The 17,585-nt window shown below is 47.2% G+C and overlaps 1 pseudogene across 1 annotated transcript in view; it reads left to right on the forward strand.

Moving 5' to 3' along the window:
- LOC144146135 (Na(+)/citrate cotransporter-like) overlaps window positions 1–17,585 on the forward strand; it is a 75,942-nt pseudogene that overhangs the window by 46,427 nt on the left and 11,930 nt on the right. The window contains exons 4-9 of the transcript XR_013317665.1: window positions 382–497; window positions 7,541–7,685; window positions 8,582–8,645; window positions 10,022–10,159; window positions 14,974–15,093; window positions 16,466–16,654. The product of XR_013317665.1 is annotated as a Na(+)/citrate cotransporter-like (transcript). The remainder of the gene's footprint in view (window positions 1–381; window positions 498–7,540; window positions 7,686–8,581; window positions 8,646–10,021; window positions 10,160–14,973; window positions 15,094–16,465; window positions 16,655–17,585) is intronic.

A 17,585-nucleotide genomic window follows, 5' to 3' on the forward strand; every position in this document is an offset into this window, starting at 1 on the left:
CTAAGCAGAATTGACAGGCTCCGTACGTACCAAATGACGAGGCTGCCAACTGGAAACATTTTTTTTCACCGAGCTGTTGAATGTGTATGTCGTCCCTCAACGTCATGACGTTTTAATGGGTGGCAATACTGGATTACTTCCCTGAAATCTGGCATCTCGCATTAAGTGCGGAATTCTTCCTAAGGTACAAAATGGCATCCCTATCTTCATGCTATTAATGCAAAAAAAAAAAAAAGACGTCTCTACAGAAGCTTGATGTGGAATGCTTCTAGCGTTTGTCTGGCTGATGAAACGAGGCCTGCCATCTTCTTTCTTTCTTTCTTTCTTTCTTTCTTTCTTTCTTTCTTTCTTTCTTTCTCAACCCTTTCGTCCTGGGCGCAGAATACTGGCCTGCTGTTCATGGCGTCCCTTATGATCGCCACTGCCATCGAGTCGAGCGACCTGCACGAGCGGCTCGCCTTCAAGTGCCTCCTCACCCTCGGAACCAGCGAGGGAAGGTGGGTGTGCCTCCTCCTCCTCCTCTTTCGCCGCCTCCTCCCTGCGGTGCGGACTATTACGCCGCGCGGAGGCATCAGTGGGCGGGCGGACACAGTGGCTGTGAGCCTCTCTGGACACGTGGGCTTAATGAAGTGCTCACTGTGGGCGAAGTTCTGGACGTTATTGTGGAGGTACTTAGTGACGACCAGTAAACAAACGGAAATATCCCACATTGCGGTGGACACTGGCTTCACCAATGTGCACGTCATAAAATCGCCTGGTCAATTCTCAGTACAGCTATCATGGTGGCTGAGGAGCAGCGTCGTTATATATGTTCTAGTAGTGCGATGGATAATGATTTCACTTCGGAACATTGAGGTGTAATTTCACCCTCCTGTGCGGGTAAATTTTGTATGATATACAGTGGGCTCCACCATTAAGACGAACTCGGGTAAGACGAACATTACGGTTAAGGCGAACAACGCTTTTGCTCTCTTGTAACGTCCGCAATAGAAAAAACCTCCGCTTAAGACGAATTTCGGATAATACGAACAAACTTTTACGCTCCCTTCGAGTTCGTTTTAACGGGAGTGTACTGTATGTATAATTACGCGACATATTTATTAGATATGCTGTGATAAACAATACCACCAGCCGCTACGTGTATGAGGGGTTGCCAGAGGCCAGCGCACTCGGCGCTAGAGATGTAAGAGGGAGAGGTGGAGTTATTACAGTGCGTACGGAAGTGCGTAGTATGCTGCATTTTTTCCCGACCATCTCCTGAGTTTTTCGAAACAACCATCTTGTGAGTTTTGCGAAACGAAAGTGGGAGGAACGCTCCGTTTGGGAGAAGTTAGGCATTGCAAATCAAATGCTGGCGCAAGTTTTGCGGAACGTCCTGTATACTGTTAGTTCCTTTAAGTAGCTGGTTCAGTTTACCCGTCTCCCTTTCCGCAACCGACTGAAGAGCCTCCTTCACCCCACACCCCTCAAACCCCTTCCCCGTCTTTCTGGAAAGCAACGCGTTAGTTTCAATCATCCGAACAGGCTATTCGCCGAAACAACGCATCACGCGCAACCTCGACCGCTGGCCTTTCCCGTCCACGTATGGTTCTCGGACGTGGAAGCGGCATGGACGCAATATCGCTTATTGTAAAGCGCCGGCTCGTGCCCTTTTAAGGGCGGTGGCCCCAGACTGCCCGGCGTGTCGCTTTCCATCGGCGATATTACACTCGCGGGTACAATGCACTCGTGCGGCGAGCCTTTTGGCAAGGCAAGCCACACGCCCCCTAGAAAGAAATGCCTACGGAACACGCGTGTGGTCGACTGAGCCCGCCGCCTTTTCCTGATTGGTCGTGATATGGAAGTGGTACGAAACCTGTCAACTACCGCGCGGGTAACGATTATGGCGGGAAATGTTTCTGTCGCCCCCGCCAATGAAGAGGTGGTGGAATGACGCTTTCTTGCCTTAACAGTGACTCCGCCGATATATTTCCTTGGCACCGGAGATTGCGCCGTGCTCATTCAGTCATCCAGGCCACTCTGAGTCGGTGATGGTCTGGACGGACCTCATTTGTCATTCTTTTAGTCTTGTTCGTCTACTGGCTCTGAATATGGGATGATGCCCTTCCAGACACGTCTGTAGCTTTTGTTCTTTTTTTTTTCCTTTTTGTTTTGCTGACGGAAGCTAGAGATGTTTGTGAGCCATTTGTGTGGCTTTCGTGTCACCGTTTATTTTCCTCCTCGTCTTCATCGCAGCGTAAGCGCTAGCCATGTTTATGGCGCACTGCTTGCATTTTGATCTCTCTCCTAAACCACCCTAGCATTTTAGCTTGGGGCAGAGTAAAAAATACATGCTTCGGTGAAAAATCCGGGGATTTGATAGCGCAAGGCCAAAGCCTTTGGGTATGGCGGGATGAAGGGGAAAAAAGATATATCTCGGTTGTCTGGCCGGGCGGAACGAATACTGTGCATATTGAGAAACTTCGGCAAGGTTGGCAGAGGTCGTCCCCGCGACCACTGGCTTCGCGAATGAAGCTAAACACGAGAATGGCGGCGTCTAGGCAGCTCGGCGGAAATGAAGACTCGTAAGTTGGCGCGCTGCTGCCCCATTTCGCGAAGCGGAGCAGTCTGCGATGTACTTTACGGTCGTTTCCGTTTTATTATTTGGTTCGAACATAGGGCAGGTTCTTTCTTTTTTTTTTTTTGTAGGGTCGGTTGATCTCAGTTGCTTCCCAATACTCTGTGTCTTGCCGGGCGTGCACTTTCCTTTATCTGAGCGTTAGATAATGATGTTGGGGCGCAGAGGCCGAGATAAAGAAGTTTTCGTGAAGTCAGGGAAAGCAGTTATTTGGTCTAATAGTTTTTCATTAAGGAGCAGTGACAGTTGATTTGATTGATCGTAGGGTTTAGCGCGCCGACGCAACGCAGGCGATGAGGCGCGCCGAAGTGGAGGGTTCCGGATTAATTTTGACCACCTGGGGATCTTTAACGTGCGCCGAAATCTTGTGCACACGGGCGTTTTTTTGCTTTTCGCCTCCATCAGAAAAGCGGCTGCACTGGCTGGGAGTCGAACCCGCGACCTCGAGCACACCGCGGCGGGTGAGCAGTGACAGTTGTGGGGTGGACTGAATAAGTCATCGTACAGTGACCATACGAAAACAAGTTTACGGTCCGCTGGCCCTGTGTACAATGGATAGCGTACTTAATTTCTTCATTAGATGGCTAAATAAAACTGTACACCAGGAATGTATTTAACATATAATTGCCTGATGACGACGCGCGCCGTAGGTGTTACTTTCCGATCCTGTTTTTTCTGGCGTTGGTTCACCGAAAGTGGATTAAAAGTTGACAGCAGGCAGCGACCCGTTTTAGTGATGAAAAATGATCCAGTTATAATAATTCGTGCGCCATGAACGTTTTTGGGCAAAGTGAGGGAATTAAAGAAAAGTTATTCGTAAAGTTGGGTCGAAGGAGAAAAAATTAAGTCAGAGATTTACGACTAAATATTCGCCGCTGGAAACAGTGCTTTTTCGCAGCCGTGCTCATTTTACTCCGTGCTATACACCAAAGGTGTCGTCACTCGACACCGCCGCAGAAAATTTCCCCTCGCGCCTAGAAAACAAAACCAATACAGCCTGTTTTCTGAGACATGCTTCTCCCAAGATGCCCCATGAGACCAACGTCAACATGCTTGCGTTTTTTTTTTCGCAGCTGTATGCAAAAAAGGAGCAAGACATTGTAGTAGTAAACACAAGACTGATGACGGTGTTTTACGACACTCCTGTAAATATAAAAAATCGTGCACTAACAGCTGTATGTTTTGTTTCTAGGCTCAGCGTGTCATAAAAGCTAATAAAACTAGGATTTTTTAGCTTGAAACAAGCATTTTAATTGCGTTATTACTATATTAGATGTCACGTAACAAGCCGTCTAAGCTCTTGCACAGCCAAGCTATTGTTTTGTTCGTGATCTCATGGGGTCCTAACGCTTAGAAAAATACGCAGAAAAAAGTTTGTGCTCGAAATAAAAAATCCATGGTTGAAAGGGTATTACTAAAGTATTCACTATTTTATAACTTTGGTTTTCTTTGGTTCTGCCTGCCTTGATACACTGTAACTCATTTTAGGCCGAAAAACAGCTTTCACGCGCTTTTGCCTTCTTTTCTTGCATTGTTTTTTCACGTTAACTCGTGAAATAGCCGTGTAGCGTTGCAGTAGGAAATAGTTAGTCAGCTATAAATAAATAAAAAAATAAAAAAATGGCATAAAGTTGCGGCACAACTTAGATACGGCGTTGCATTTTCATAATACTTTAACGTGCAATGAGTATAGCCGAGTTGCGGTCAACAAACAGAAGAACAATTGCTCAGCCTTAAAGAGAACACACACACACACACGCACACACACACGCACGCACGGACAGAGAGAATGAGAGAGATAATGAGAGAGAGAGAGAGAGAGAGAGAGAGAGAGAGATAGAGATAGATAGATAGATAGATAGATAGATAGATAGAGAGAGAGAGAGAGAGAGAGAGAGAGAGAGAGAGAGAGAGAGAGAGAGAGAGAGAGAGAGAGAGAGAGAGAGAGAGAGAGAGAGAGAGAGAGAGAGGCAGTGCCCCTTTTTACATCTTTGAAAATAAAATATTCACCATTTTCAGTTTTCGACAGCTAGCAAACTGGTCGCTAACACGTGACTTCTATTCCAGGCGTGAAACACACTTATATATAAAAAAGAAAAGATCAGAGTGCTCCCACCCTGCTAAGAGGGAAGTCCAGCTAAGCGGGCGAGCTGGTGGCATTTGGTATATTGGGGCTTAGCAATGTTGATTATTTTGTATGTTGAATTTCAAGGGCGGTGACGCGATCTGGTGGTTAGAGACAACGAGGTTTTCGCAGGCGCCGCACAGGCGGCCGCCCAAGAGCGCGTGGCAATGCGCAATGTTAGGGGGTAGAGAGACGCCGCGCGTACCGAGAAGTATATGCACGACTCGGGAAAGAGGCGGAGGGGGTAGAGGGTAGTATATAGGCTGTAACCATAATTCCTCCGAAGACAGCCATGCTTCAGTGTTTACAACACACCATGCATGAAAGCCAACTTACAAAGAACAAGCTTCCACCGATCCCATTAAAATCGGACTCGCCTCTATAAATGAATGCACTGCAGAGAAGGCATTTTTCTAGGGGCAACATAAGCCGTCTTTTATAAAAATATGGAAACCCTAGGACCTTGTTTTATTGTATAACTTTTTTCGCACACTGAAAATTGTTGGTCTGCGCTCAGTTTGCGCCGTAGACAATCTACTTAATCCTAGCCATAGACATCTTCGCTGTAAAATTAAAGATGAAAAAAAAAAAAAACCACTTAGTAGACTTCGCCGTCCAGCATAAACGGAGTGACTGAAGGTCAGAATGTGCAGATGCTTCCCTGGCCGGAAACTAAGCGTCGCCAAAGCGGAAAAGGCGTTTTAGGGGCGAAGCTCCTCTTGCTCGGGCCCTGTCCCGTCCATTGTTGCTGCTGTACACGGCACCATGATGGTGATTGTGGCAGGATCCCCCTAAAGATTATAAAGATTGGCCAACCAAAGATTGGCCGAAGAAGTCAAAACGTTCAACGCGTTCGTTGCTACCCAACAAGGAGGAGAGGAAGAAGAAGAGGTTGTCGTTTGTCGCCTGCGAGCTCAAGACACGTACCGGGGGTATGCGACACAAGACGCTCTGCAGTAGGCGATGGCCAAGGTAGCTAAAATGTCACACACCGAATTCGCCAACTTACCCATGGAGATTCTCATCGTCCAAAACAACCTGTACATAACAACCACAAACATCGACGTCGTCGACGGGCCTGTCAACGGAATAGTGGGAAGTCTCAAGCTTTGCGAGCGAGGAGTGGTGGTCTTGACGCGGCGGCGCCGGGTTTCGATCCCACGACTCTCTGGCCGCGACTGGAGGTACGTGGCGCAATTCCCACTGCGCTACAAACCGAGACGCGAGCATGGCTACGAACGCGCCTTATGTCCTTCACTCATTCAGATGGTGCGCGCCGTCAAGAAGACCTATAACAATGTTTCACGGTTTCACCGATAAGCATTTTAGCTTCGCCCCTCTCATCATCATTCACTTCGTGGAGATGGCGGGATTTTTTCCCGCCAGCCGTAGCCGTTAAATATTGATAAAAAACACAAGGATGGCGCTTGCAAATTAACGAATCAATCAATCAATCAATCAATCAACCTTTTATTTTCCAGCGCAATGCCAGAGGTTCCCCAGGCAAAAAGTGATCTAAAAGACCTCGTGAGTGCTCACACTCACAGCATATGCATGGCAGTAGTTCTAAATTCTTCTTTCGTTATAAAGAGTCGGTTAGTTCGAACAGTAGGCGAAGAATTACTTATACTGAAACAGGCACACGCCGTGGTGGCTCAGTGGCTAAGGCGTTGTGCTGCTGAGCACGAGGACGCGGTTTCGATTCCCGGCCGCGGCGGCCCCTTTTATGATGGAGGCGAAAAGCAAGAATGCCTGTGTGTACGAGATTTCGGCGCACGTTAAAGATACCCAGGTGGTCAAAATTAATCCGGAGCCGTCTACTACGGCACGCCTCATCCCGTGCGTGCGTCGGCGCGTTAAACCCTACAATCAATCGATATACTGAAACAGAGAGAATAACGAAATAGCACGGGAATAGCAAAAGCACACGGATGAAACAACAATCGGATTGCAACCAGAGTAGCAATACCCGAGATACGAAAATGCAAAAAAAAAAAACAAAAAAAAAAAACCGGAACAATGTTGTGAGCAGTGTATATGTAACCAAACATATGTACTTAAGAATATTTAAAAAGAACTCTGTCATTTTTTTTCTTGTGTAGTCACTGAACTTACCTTTTGTATTTTCATATTCGCTTAGCAAATACATTCACTTCATTACATTCAATTCATTCACCCTGTGCTCACGATGACAGGTCGTCCGATTGCTGCAAAAACGGCAGAGTATCGCGTTAAACCAAAAGACAGTTGCAAAAATGTCGTCCATTTTTTTTAAAAGACAAGCTGCTAGAAGCTGTGCAGAGCACTCTTGGAATTGAACGCTTCCGTGCAGGCACAAAGATTGCAGATACTGCTTCGCTCAACGCCACTAGGTAATTCCCACGACCGACTTAAGTGCTACCTCGGATTTTAATTGATATCTATGAACCCTTTTTTAAAATTTTTCGACCGTAGAGAGAGAGAGAGAGAGAGAGAGAGAGAGAGAGAGAGAGAGAGAGAGAGAGAGAGAGAGAGAGAGAGAGAGAGAGAGAGAGAGAGAGAGAGAGAGAGAGAGAGAGAGAGAGAGAGAGAGAGAGAGAGAGAGATCTTTAATAAAGTCTGGTGATGTTAGCCGGGCTAAAATGCCTAACTTGCTACGCCAGTTGATGAAGTGATGAAGGTGATGGCGATGATGTTCAAGGACTTTATGCTCACAGAAATGTAGATGCACTCAGCTGGACTCAATGGGAACTGTTCACTGTTCGTGTTCCGGCCTAAGTCACTGCTTGCCTTTTTGGTTCGCGCATGCTCATGCGCAGGGTCCTGCTGGGGCTGATGTGCATCACAGTGTTCATGTCCATGTGGATGCCCAACACAGCCGTGGCCACCATCATGGGACCAATGGCCATTGCACTGACCACAAGATGGCGACGCCTTCCTACCACCAGGTGCCCACCAACGACTGCCAGCACCGTGCGTACGCTTTTCGTCTTCGATGATTGATTCTTATAATCAGGGGGCGTTCGTGTGCACTTTGTTCATACCTTTGTTCAGCAAAATGGGCCTCGATATGAAAAGGTGACTGTGAGAGGGAAAGAGGTTCCCAGCCTGCACCACATATGTATCGCAGGGGATATGAAAAGGTAGAAACTCACGCCGTTTGGTGTTACCTGCTATCGCAAATGAGCAGACCGATCACCAACTTTCACTTCTATTCGCCACAAAAGTAAGTTGCCTCGAGAACATTTATTTATTAAGCAAATCAAACGAAAAGCGACAAGGATGAGGATATGAACACGAACTTACACACGCCCGTTAATGACGTGAACATGCAACTGCCGAACGATTTTCAACAAGCATCGTCTGGTTCAGAGATCATTTATTAAATGTTTACGCCACAGCAATTGCGACGTGCCTGTTAAATGTTCTATGCTTAGACATTGGAATTTTTTTTTATTCAGTAAGGCTGCTTTACTTGTGACATGGCAAGCCCCTACTGACCTGTCTGCAGCAAACCATCTTTCCTCGTCCAGAGTGGCCGCTACGCGCTAAAAAGAGGTCGCTTTAGAGCAGTCTGAGGCGAGCCTGACAAACTCCCCCAAGATGGTATCCACATGTGAAGGCACAAGTACCTTCCACCGAACTGTCACCTTCCTATAATGCCTACTCCCAACTGGGCTACGAGCCTTCTTGCGGAAGAAAGATAATCAATAAATCAATTCAGTAAATCGATCGGAGTAGAATAGTGGTGCCTGTCAACAGCACTACAACTTGATTGCTAACCTTTTCTTTCTTTTCTCGGAAGCCTCGTCGTGTTCTTTTTAGTTAGATTCTGCCTAATCCCAAGATTAATCCTGCAGGTCTCAAGCAAAACGGGGATGCAGGAAATGATCATTTCGAAGTTGGAATTACCGCGGATCCAAGGTTGGTCACTGATTAAGCTTCACTTTATGTCCACTTGTTGAACGAACATCAACGAAAGTGGTTTCCATTGCGATGTGGTACCCGATTGAACTGTGCGTAAACTTGTCGAGTGATGCCAAACTTGCCACTGACTGCTCAAATATAACCGTCCCATTACTTGTCTAAACAATGAGAAAGTTGTGCCCATGTTTATAGGAGGACTCAAATAACCAACTTATTTTTTTGTGAAGTTTTTTAAATTTACGTCGTTACCCGCCGTGGTGGCTCAGTGGCTAAGGCGTTGGGCTGCTGAGCCCAAGGATGCGGGTTTGATTCGCGGCGCGGCGGCCGCTATTCTCATGGAGGTGAAAAGCAAAAACGCCCGTGTGTTCGAGATTTAGGCGCACGTTAAAGATCCCTAGGTGGTCAAAATTAATACGAAGCCCTGTGCTACGGCGCGCCTCATAGCCTATGGGAGTAGCTTCGGCAGTTAGACCCCACAATCAATCAATCAATCAATCAATCAATCAATCAATCAATCAATCAATCAATCAATCAATCAATCAATCAATCAATCAATCAATCAATCAATCAATCAATCAATCGATCAATCGATCAATCGATCAATCGATCAGTCAATCAATCAATCAATCAATCAATCAATCAATCAATCAATCAATCAATCAATCAATCAATCAATCAATCAATCAATCAATCAATCAATCAATCAATCAATCAATCAATCGATCGATCAATCAATCAATCAATCAATCAATCAATCAATCAATCAATCAAATTTATTTCGTTGTGCTTGGGAGCGTGTGGGAACATTTGAACGTCGTTCATAGATCTTTGAACCCGGATTCCTCCAGTAATTTATGCGGAAGGCAAGTCTTATACTTACAATTGAACGTTAGCGGGGCAGAACCAGAAATTTTGGGTAGCGTATGTTTCAAATTTTGCTACATTCTTAAAGTTAGAAATATTATTGCGTTTTTTGTATCATAGCACTCATTACACGAGAAATTTTACAGAAACAGCCAATTATTATTTCGGTTACTGAATCGTACAATGGCGGGCGAAGCATTCAAGACATGTCGTTCTTTACACTATTATAGTAAGCATTAAGCTATCCAACACCACACCCTTTTAACCGCCACATAATCTGTTGTCAAGCGGACTAAAGCGCCCGGAAGCTTGACGGCAGAGAAACCGAATGCCCATCACAGACGGTTCTTGCAAGAGCCAACAATATCTCCGAATCTAGGCCATGGCCTTCTTAATGTTTCCGCCATCCTTCCTTTCGTGTGTACTCAAGTTTCGAGTGAAACTTTCGCGTGACGCACAACGCAATTTCTTATACCTGCCTTCTTCTTCGCCTTTATTTTTTCTTTCAGCGGAGCCTTAATAAGGAAGAACCACGACCTATTGAAGAAGATCTTCCTCCTGTCTATTGCTTACTCTTCAAACATTGGCGGCACGGGATCTATAATAGGCTCGTCGACCAACATTCTCTTCAAGGGCATCATCGACGAGTGAGTGTATCTCTCGGGCGTATCGCTGCTTTTAGCGTATCGTGCCCCGAATCACGGACTTGAAATTAAATCCCCCGCGAGCAAACTTGGATTGCTGTTTACGGTTGTGAAAAACGTATCCCTTGTCGAATCGATTTGTAACGAGGACAAATACGTGCCCGAACGGCCGCTCGAGTGGAGTGGAATTGTCTCAGAAGCAGACTGGGATACGTACTGTGCACGTCATGTTCGGTCGATTGCCGTGGACATATGCATTGGCTTGAGGAACGATATTTACTCGCAGCGTTTAAGGTATTGGTTGGCGCAACAAGTCAAACACCTGCCATGGCGTGACGCCAGCCAAGGTACAAGTAGAGAAAAAAAAATCTGCCCGTATGTACCGAACGGGTCGAAAAAAAAAACGAAACAAAAAAACAAGACGTGAAGTGAGACGAGAAATCGTTACCTCTGCACGGGTTCAGCGATGTTGTTTGCATGGTTTCTCGCACAATTAGTTCTCTTCTGGAGGCACTGCATTTGGGCCTACAAAGCCAACACAGGGCGAACGAAATTCAGATTTGTTATGGATGGGTAAACGGGCCGTTGATTGAAGCTTAACGAATGCGTGACGCCTGCTCATTTGTTGCTATGGGACGAATTTGCCACGTGCTCGCTAAGGTTTGTCACAATAGAGATTTAGCTGCTAAACCCATGACAAAACATTATCCGAGTTGCGAGGAGGAATAAAGGCGCTATATACGGCATTAAGACCAAGATTGTTTGGGGACGGTTTCTTTTGTAGGGACAGTTTCGGGCCCTTTTCTCCCCCCCCCCCCAAAAAAAAAAAAAAAAAAAAAACATCTCATCGCATCGCATCGCTCGGTCGTTCGGCCAACATGGAGCGGCCTTGCAAGGAAAAAAAAAATTCCCCCGCATTTCCCCGTGGGGGAGAATGTGAAAGTGCGAATGCACGGTTGTCGGCCCGCTTGCGGCGCTTGCGCTCGGCCCCCGCAGCCCACCGCCTCGCCGCCTTCTCTTCCATCTCTTCCATCGGGTTTGTAGTATCACGTGTACACCACGCAGTTATCAAGCCGCTATAACGCCGCTGAGTCGCCAACGCACGCCGCTGACGACGTAGTTTGAATGCGTTAAAGATATAAGGCGCGTTACTGACAATATCAGCGTCGCGTCCGTAGCTTATTCCAATAAAAAAAAAAAAGCGTCCGTAGCTTATTCGGTAGAGCGTCGGGCTGCGGCCCGCAAAGTCCTCGGATCGAAACCTGGCGCCGGACGCTGTTTCTTCTTTAAAGAGCGCTGCGGACGCCGCCGACGCCGACGCCGCCGACGCCGGCGGTGGATGGTTTGGGGTCGCACACTTAAAACGTGGAACGCGCCGCCCGGCGGCGACCGTCGGGCTTCCGCGGTGACGTCAAGCAGGCCGTTTGTAGGCGACCTATAGCTCTCCCAGATACACAGGGGAAACTGTTCTTTTATCCGTCGGCGAAATTCGCTCCATATGGGCCGCGCTTCATGCGCCTCGCCAGTGACCAAGTAGCTCTTCTAAGTGCAAAGCACTTTAGGGGCTCGCCTTGTCGTCGTAGCTCGCTCGCTGGACCAAAGTAGAGCCCCACGGCGTTCCGTCGTAGCGGTTGCCGTCGCGGCGTAACCCAGAGGCTTCGAAAGCCAAGTGGCTTATGTAGTCATAAGCGCTCAAACCTCGTGAACCACTGGCGCTTGTCATACATCTCCCCGTTGTTTAGCGCGAAGAAAACTGCAGGTACATTTGAGGTAAAATATACGTTATTAACCGCCAGCGCCCGCGTTCATTTAGTTAGAAAGGCTCGTTGGGTTGGTGTTTATACGATAGTAAGCGAAACAAAGTGGCAGGGAGGGCAACGCCGCCGCGTGCGGGAGGAAAAGCAAGCGCAAAAAGAACAGAACTCCCGCTGACGCAGTTTCGGGCAGGGGGCGCGCAAGCACTGAGAAGGCGGGAAATTTGAAATGCGTCGGACAAACCTCCGTTCAATTCATCAACAGAGGAATGAGACAGGGCGGCGAAGAGCGTGATGGGTGGTAGCATTGTGCGGATAACGGCGCCACTTGCCCATTATGGCGAATCACTGCTGTGCGCTTCTGACAGCTTTCACACTGAGTAGAACGGCTTTAATTATTTTCCCTTGTCGCCCGAGTCGCAATGCGTAGTTTAATCTCTAGAAATGTCTTCAGAGCCAGCGACGATGTCGGAACCCTTTCATATGCTTTTATGAAACAGAAAATGTAGTCCCGTCTCCGTTTCTTGAAATCACAGCATTTCATGAAACGGAATTTCAAAAAAAAAAAAGAAAAAAACTTACTAGTTGAAAATAGTGCTTCGTCGCTATAGAAAGACCGCACTTGTCCGATGCTTATATATTTATTGAGAATTCCGTGGTGGCATTTATTTTTCTTAGTCGGGCCTTTACTTTTAGGATCACACTTTTCTCGGCATTCTTAACGTTTAAAACTATTAGCTTAAAAATATCACCGCCTTGGTGAGCTGACAGCCGTATTATCAAAACTTACAACAAATAAGTCCAGCTAATTATTCTTGTATGAATCAAAATAACGCACGAACATTTTCGCGTGGCAGCATATAGGCTGGCAGTCACGTTCATTACTACGCGCTGTAACTGTAAGCGATATTCCGGGGATGTTTTTTCCCCTGCTCGATAACATTTTCTGCGGTTATTTTGCATCGTTGTTTTTTTCTGAATATTACTCTGCAAAAGGCCGGTACTTATTTGCTGCACAATATTTGTGGGAACACGGGACAAGGATCCCCCCCAAAAAAGGGGGAACGGTAGCCGGTTGCACCAGCGACGCTTTGTAATTTCGGTGAGTAAGGGACTGGCAGTAGGTGCCAATTCCAAGGTATCATTTCTCGAAGACGGGCTCCCCACCTCGAAGAAACTCGAGCGAGTAACGGTACACCCCAGAGAACTTGCGTGCCTGGAATGACTCCTTTCGCCCTTACTCAGCGCTAACGTCTCCGTGGCTCGAGCTGGGCGTCAAATTTCCCCAACGGAGCCTTCGGACCTATTCATAGCTCGGTTAGAAGCAACATCATATCGCAAGCTACGTGACTCACGCGGAGCGTGTGAGCTGCTGGACTGAGCAGTGAGGTTCCGCAGTTTTATGCGGAGAAAAGAGAAAATTGCCGTACATTCATCTCTATAACTTTCCTCTTCGTATATAAACAAGACGTGAAATTTCATACGTCAAATAAGTAGGAAAAGAATGCACATAACGTGCCCAATTATTTTCTGAGAAGTGAAAGCACAAAAGCTCACTACAAACCGCCGAAACACTTTCCCAAAAGGCTATTGTATCCGGCCACGATCAATGCGCGCATTCTCAATTGTTTCGTTGTTGCCTCTGCTAGTGCAGCTGGCGACCGAGAAACGGTCATCGACGTCCTAGAAAGTGTGGATATAGTCTTTGTCCGCAACCAATCGATGCAGAAACAAAAAAAGAGAAACTGAGTATACATCTGCCTTTTTTGTTCCTCTCCTATTGTGTTTACAACAGCACACTTTACTTGTTGTAGATTCAGTAATAATGATACACTAACATTGTGTGGAAGCAATGCACATGTTCATTGTCAAATATGATCCAAATCATGGAGCAGCATCAGAATAAAGAACAATGATAGAGCTGTTCACTCGAGCTTTCCCTGTTCATTCATTCGGTTTTCCCCGTTGATTGTGGACAGCAGCAAGCCCTTCTTGTGCGATAGCGGTGCCTTAGAGCTGAAATCTTATTCGGGGTCTTGATTGGCAGCAGAGTATTAAAGATAGGAAAGGTACGCCCTGCGGTCTAACCTGCCATTGTGCTAGTTACCTGTGCACATGCAATACCGTCTGTCTCCGCCACTGCTGTCGACTTGAACTGGGCTGCAGCCTAAGCGTTTTATCTGAGCCACATAGCGACGTAATCACGGAAGTACTGCCCGTATTCTGGCTGGGACAGATTAAAACGCTTCGATGCGGGTGGCAGGAGGTTTTTCACCCCGATTCGGAATTAATAGCGGGGGAAAGTCATGGCGTCACTATCCTGATAGGAAATGGAAAGGAACGTTGCCAATCCCACAAGCAATCAAGTAGAAAAAAATGTTACAAAAAGCGACGGTTTTTTTTTCTGCGATAACTTTCGCGATTCAATTACATTCATTTGTATAATCCGGTACTGGTACGTCCTTCGTTCTTTCAGTCCGACGCTGAACCAGCTGAGCTAAGTAAAAAAAACTCTACCGCACTCGCTATTTCATGCGTGGTCAGCAATTCGTGTTAGACACGAACTTTTATGCAGGATAAATAAAAGCCGGTTTGAATCCTTCACCTCACCCGTGGCAGTGGCTCAGTGGCTAGGGCGCTGTGCTGCTGAGCCCAAGAACGCGGGTTCGATTCCCGGCCGCAGTGACCGCTTTTCTGATGTAGGTGAAAAGCGAAAACGCTTGTGTGTTCGAGAGTGTGTGTTCGACCGTTAAGGATCCCCAGGTGGTCAAAATTAATCCGAAGCCCTTCACTATGGCGCGCCTCATCGCCTGTGAAGCGTCGGCGCGCTGAACCCTGCAATCAATCAATCAATCAATCAATCAATCAATCAATCAATCAATCAATCAATCAATCAATCAATCAATCAATCAATCAATCAATCAATCAATCAATCAATCAATCAATCAATCAATCAATCAATCAATCAATCCTCGGCTTGTGATTTCATGAGCTTGGCCATGTGGAGATCCGATGACAGGGGGTGCATTGTTACATTCCGCTTGCGTTCTCCCTTCCTTTCAGGCTGTTCCCTCATTCCACGGAGCTGACGTCCGCCACATGGATGTTGTACAATGTTCCACCCATGATCGTCTGCACCGCCATCGGCTGGATTTACCTGCGGCTCATAATTAAGTTCTGCAGGTACGTTACCTCACCGATTGCACTCGGTTGTAGTTTCCGGTCTTTCTCCGTCATACTAAATCCGCTCTCGTATGCACACGTACGTTGTTCTGCCAGAAATGTACGTTTCGGCTGTTCTACCAAAATTTTTAGCAACCTTCTTTATGCCACACCCTTGATCTTTTACTGCACGGAGGATGTCCCGTAAAAGATCGCAAAAATGCCACCCCGGAACGATATTTATCAAAATATCAACCATAACCGTGCTGATGGTAAGCCGGCCTTTGATGAAGTTTGCGAACAAGCACTGTTCTCTTAAACACATCGTGGCGCTGCTTCTCCACGTTGCACCTGAATTGGCGATCATTGCAGCGTGCCTAGTTGCGTGAAACTCAGTGCGCATGCGTCAAACTGTAGGTCTAACCTCTGGCCAGCACTTCACCTTCGTGCTGTTTGCGTTCGTGCTGTTCGTGCTGTTTGCGTGCCATCCGTAGGGGCAGTGGGGTTATAATTGCAGGCCTCAGTGAAGGCCGCATGATGGCGCTACTGACGTCAGGCCAGCGTGGTCATCGCCACGCAAAGGGGACATTTAAAGGGAAAGTGTTTTGTTGCTGATCTAACTGCTAGTTCTGCAATAAGCGCGCCCAAGCTACTCACGTAGCTCTCGATTGTGTTTAAGACGCATTTTTAAGTCGAAGGTCACAACCCCACTCACTAGGTCCATATCTAGTCAGAGCCGTGGAACCGTGGTGGCGTTGGGGATCAGTGCTTGTCCCGCATTCCGGAGGCCCTGGGCTCGACTGCCATCCGGACCCAAATTCAGTGAATTTTCCTATTTATCCAATTATTTTCTTGTATTCTATTTGTCACGTATGCCATTTCGTCGGCTGCATCTCGTATACGTCGGTATTTCGAGCTGCCGAGTCAACTAGTGCTATCGCACTTAGAGGAACTGAAAAAAAAGACACCTCAGCAGATGACATATTCTTGTCGTTAACTAAATTATGCTTAAATGTTTCGCGTATTAGTGTAACCCACGAAATTTCAATCGTCTCAAATCGCCCTTTAATCGTGGCATCGCTTTCCGACGCAGTCAGCAGCGCCGCTCCGCGGTAGCACGTAGTACAGTCATCCACAGGCTTAGCTGGAACACCATATCCTACTTCGCTGTGACATAGCTCGAGCAATCTGACGTAAAACAATTCAAACCAATATGGAGGACTTGATAACCGCATTTAACTTAAGGTTAATTAAGAAAGCAGGAGATGGTCAGTGCGGAACGATCCAGCTAAGACGGTGGACGACTGTATAGTACTCGCTTTGGTGCTTCTATATCGGTAGATTGACGGTTCAACTTCTCCGCGCGGTGTGTGCCTGTGGTTCCGCGGAGCAGGAAGAACCAGAACTGCCTGGAGGCGAGGCACGACATCCGGCGCGAGATCCAGCTGCAGTACCAGAGGCTGGGCTCCGTGAGCTTCGCCGAGTACACCGTGCTCGCCATTCTGGGCGCGCTCATACTCGTCCTCTTCTTCTACAAGCCGCAATTCATGACCGGCTGGGGGGACCTCCTGCAGTACGGCACGTGAGTATGCCGCTCGCCCCCTACCTCGGCCTATATACTATACGTTGCCTGCGGGGGTTCTGATACAGAGTATCTAGAGTGCCATCTGACGGCGTCCTAGCTCAGCGTTAAAGACGTGACCGGTGCAAAGGCTCGCGGGTATGTCGTCTGCTCCCGCCACTTCCGGTCCGAGATCTCTCGCCCTCCCGTACGCCATCGGCTTTCGAGCGCGTGTGTCCATGTTGTTTATTTGTCACAGGGTGCTTACATGTCAGATAAACACCTAGTAGGTGAATAGGGTGAATAGTTGTCATTTATTGAATTCCCGATGCGTGAGCGTTTTCCCCCCGTGGAAACACATGAACAACAAGCACACACGGGCGGGAAAGCCGACGGCGTACGGGAGGCCAGGAGAGCTCGCGAACCGGAAGTGGCGGCACTCCGTGGGAGAAAACAATGTACCCATGAGCCTTTGCGCTTTTTACAGGTCACCTAGTCATGGATAAAGTACCTCGCGAAGGCAGTCGAGTATTGAAGACGATAGTAATTCTTGGGCTACCTAAACACGAAAATGTTGGTCTGTCTGTGCGTCGGTCTGTCTCTCGACTCAGCCACCCGACTAATAAACATTCTGAAACGAGAAGTTAATGTAGGCAAATCCTTTCCAAACCGCTCAATCTGCTACAGTACCTCATACTTGTCAACACTGTTGAGCAAAACGAAATCATTAGGCATATTTGCGGCAAACCACCAGTACATAACTGATACTCGCAATGTTCTTCTATTTCAGAACAGGTCCGTGCAGGATTTTTTCGACAGAAAAAAAAAAAATACCCGTCGGAACGATACTTTGACCCAAATACAAAAATCGCTCCCGCGAGATCTAAAGGCTCATGGTCGCATTCCAAGAAGTCCAACAGTAACGAAAGGTTGCAGTAGATGCGTGCGAGCA

Source organism: Haemaphysalis longicornis, unplaced genomic scaffold, assembly GCF_048455015.1.
Source record: "Haemaphysalis longicornis isolate Haplotype H1 unplaced genomic scaffold, Haemaphysalis longicornis Haplotype H1 scaffold_7, whole genome shotgun sequence".
NCBI lineage: Eukaryota > Metazoa > Arthropoda > Arachnida > Ixodida > Ixodidae > Haemaphysalis > Haemaphysalis longicornis.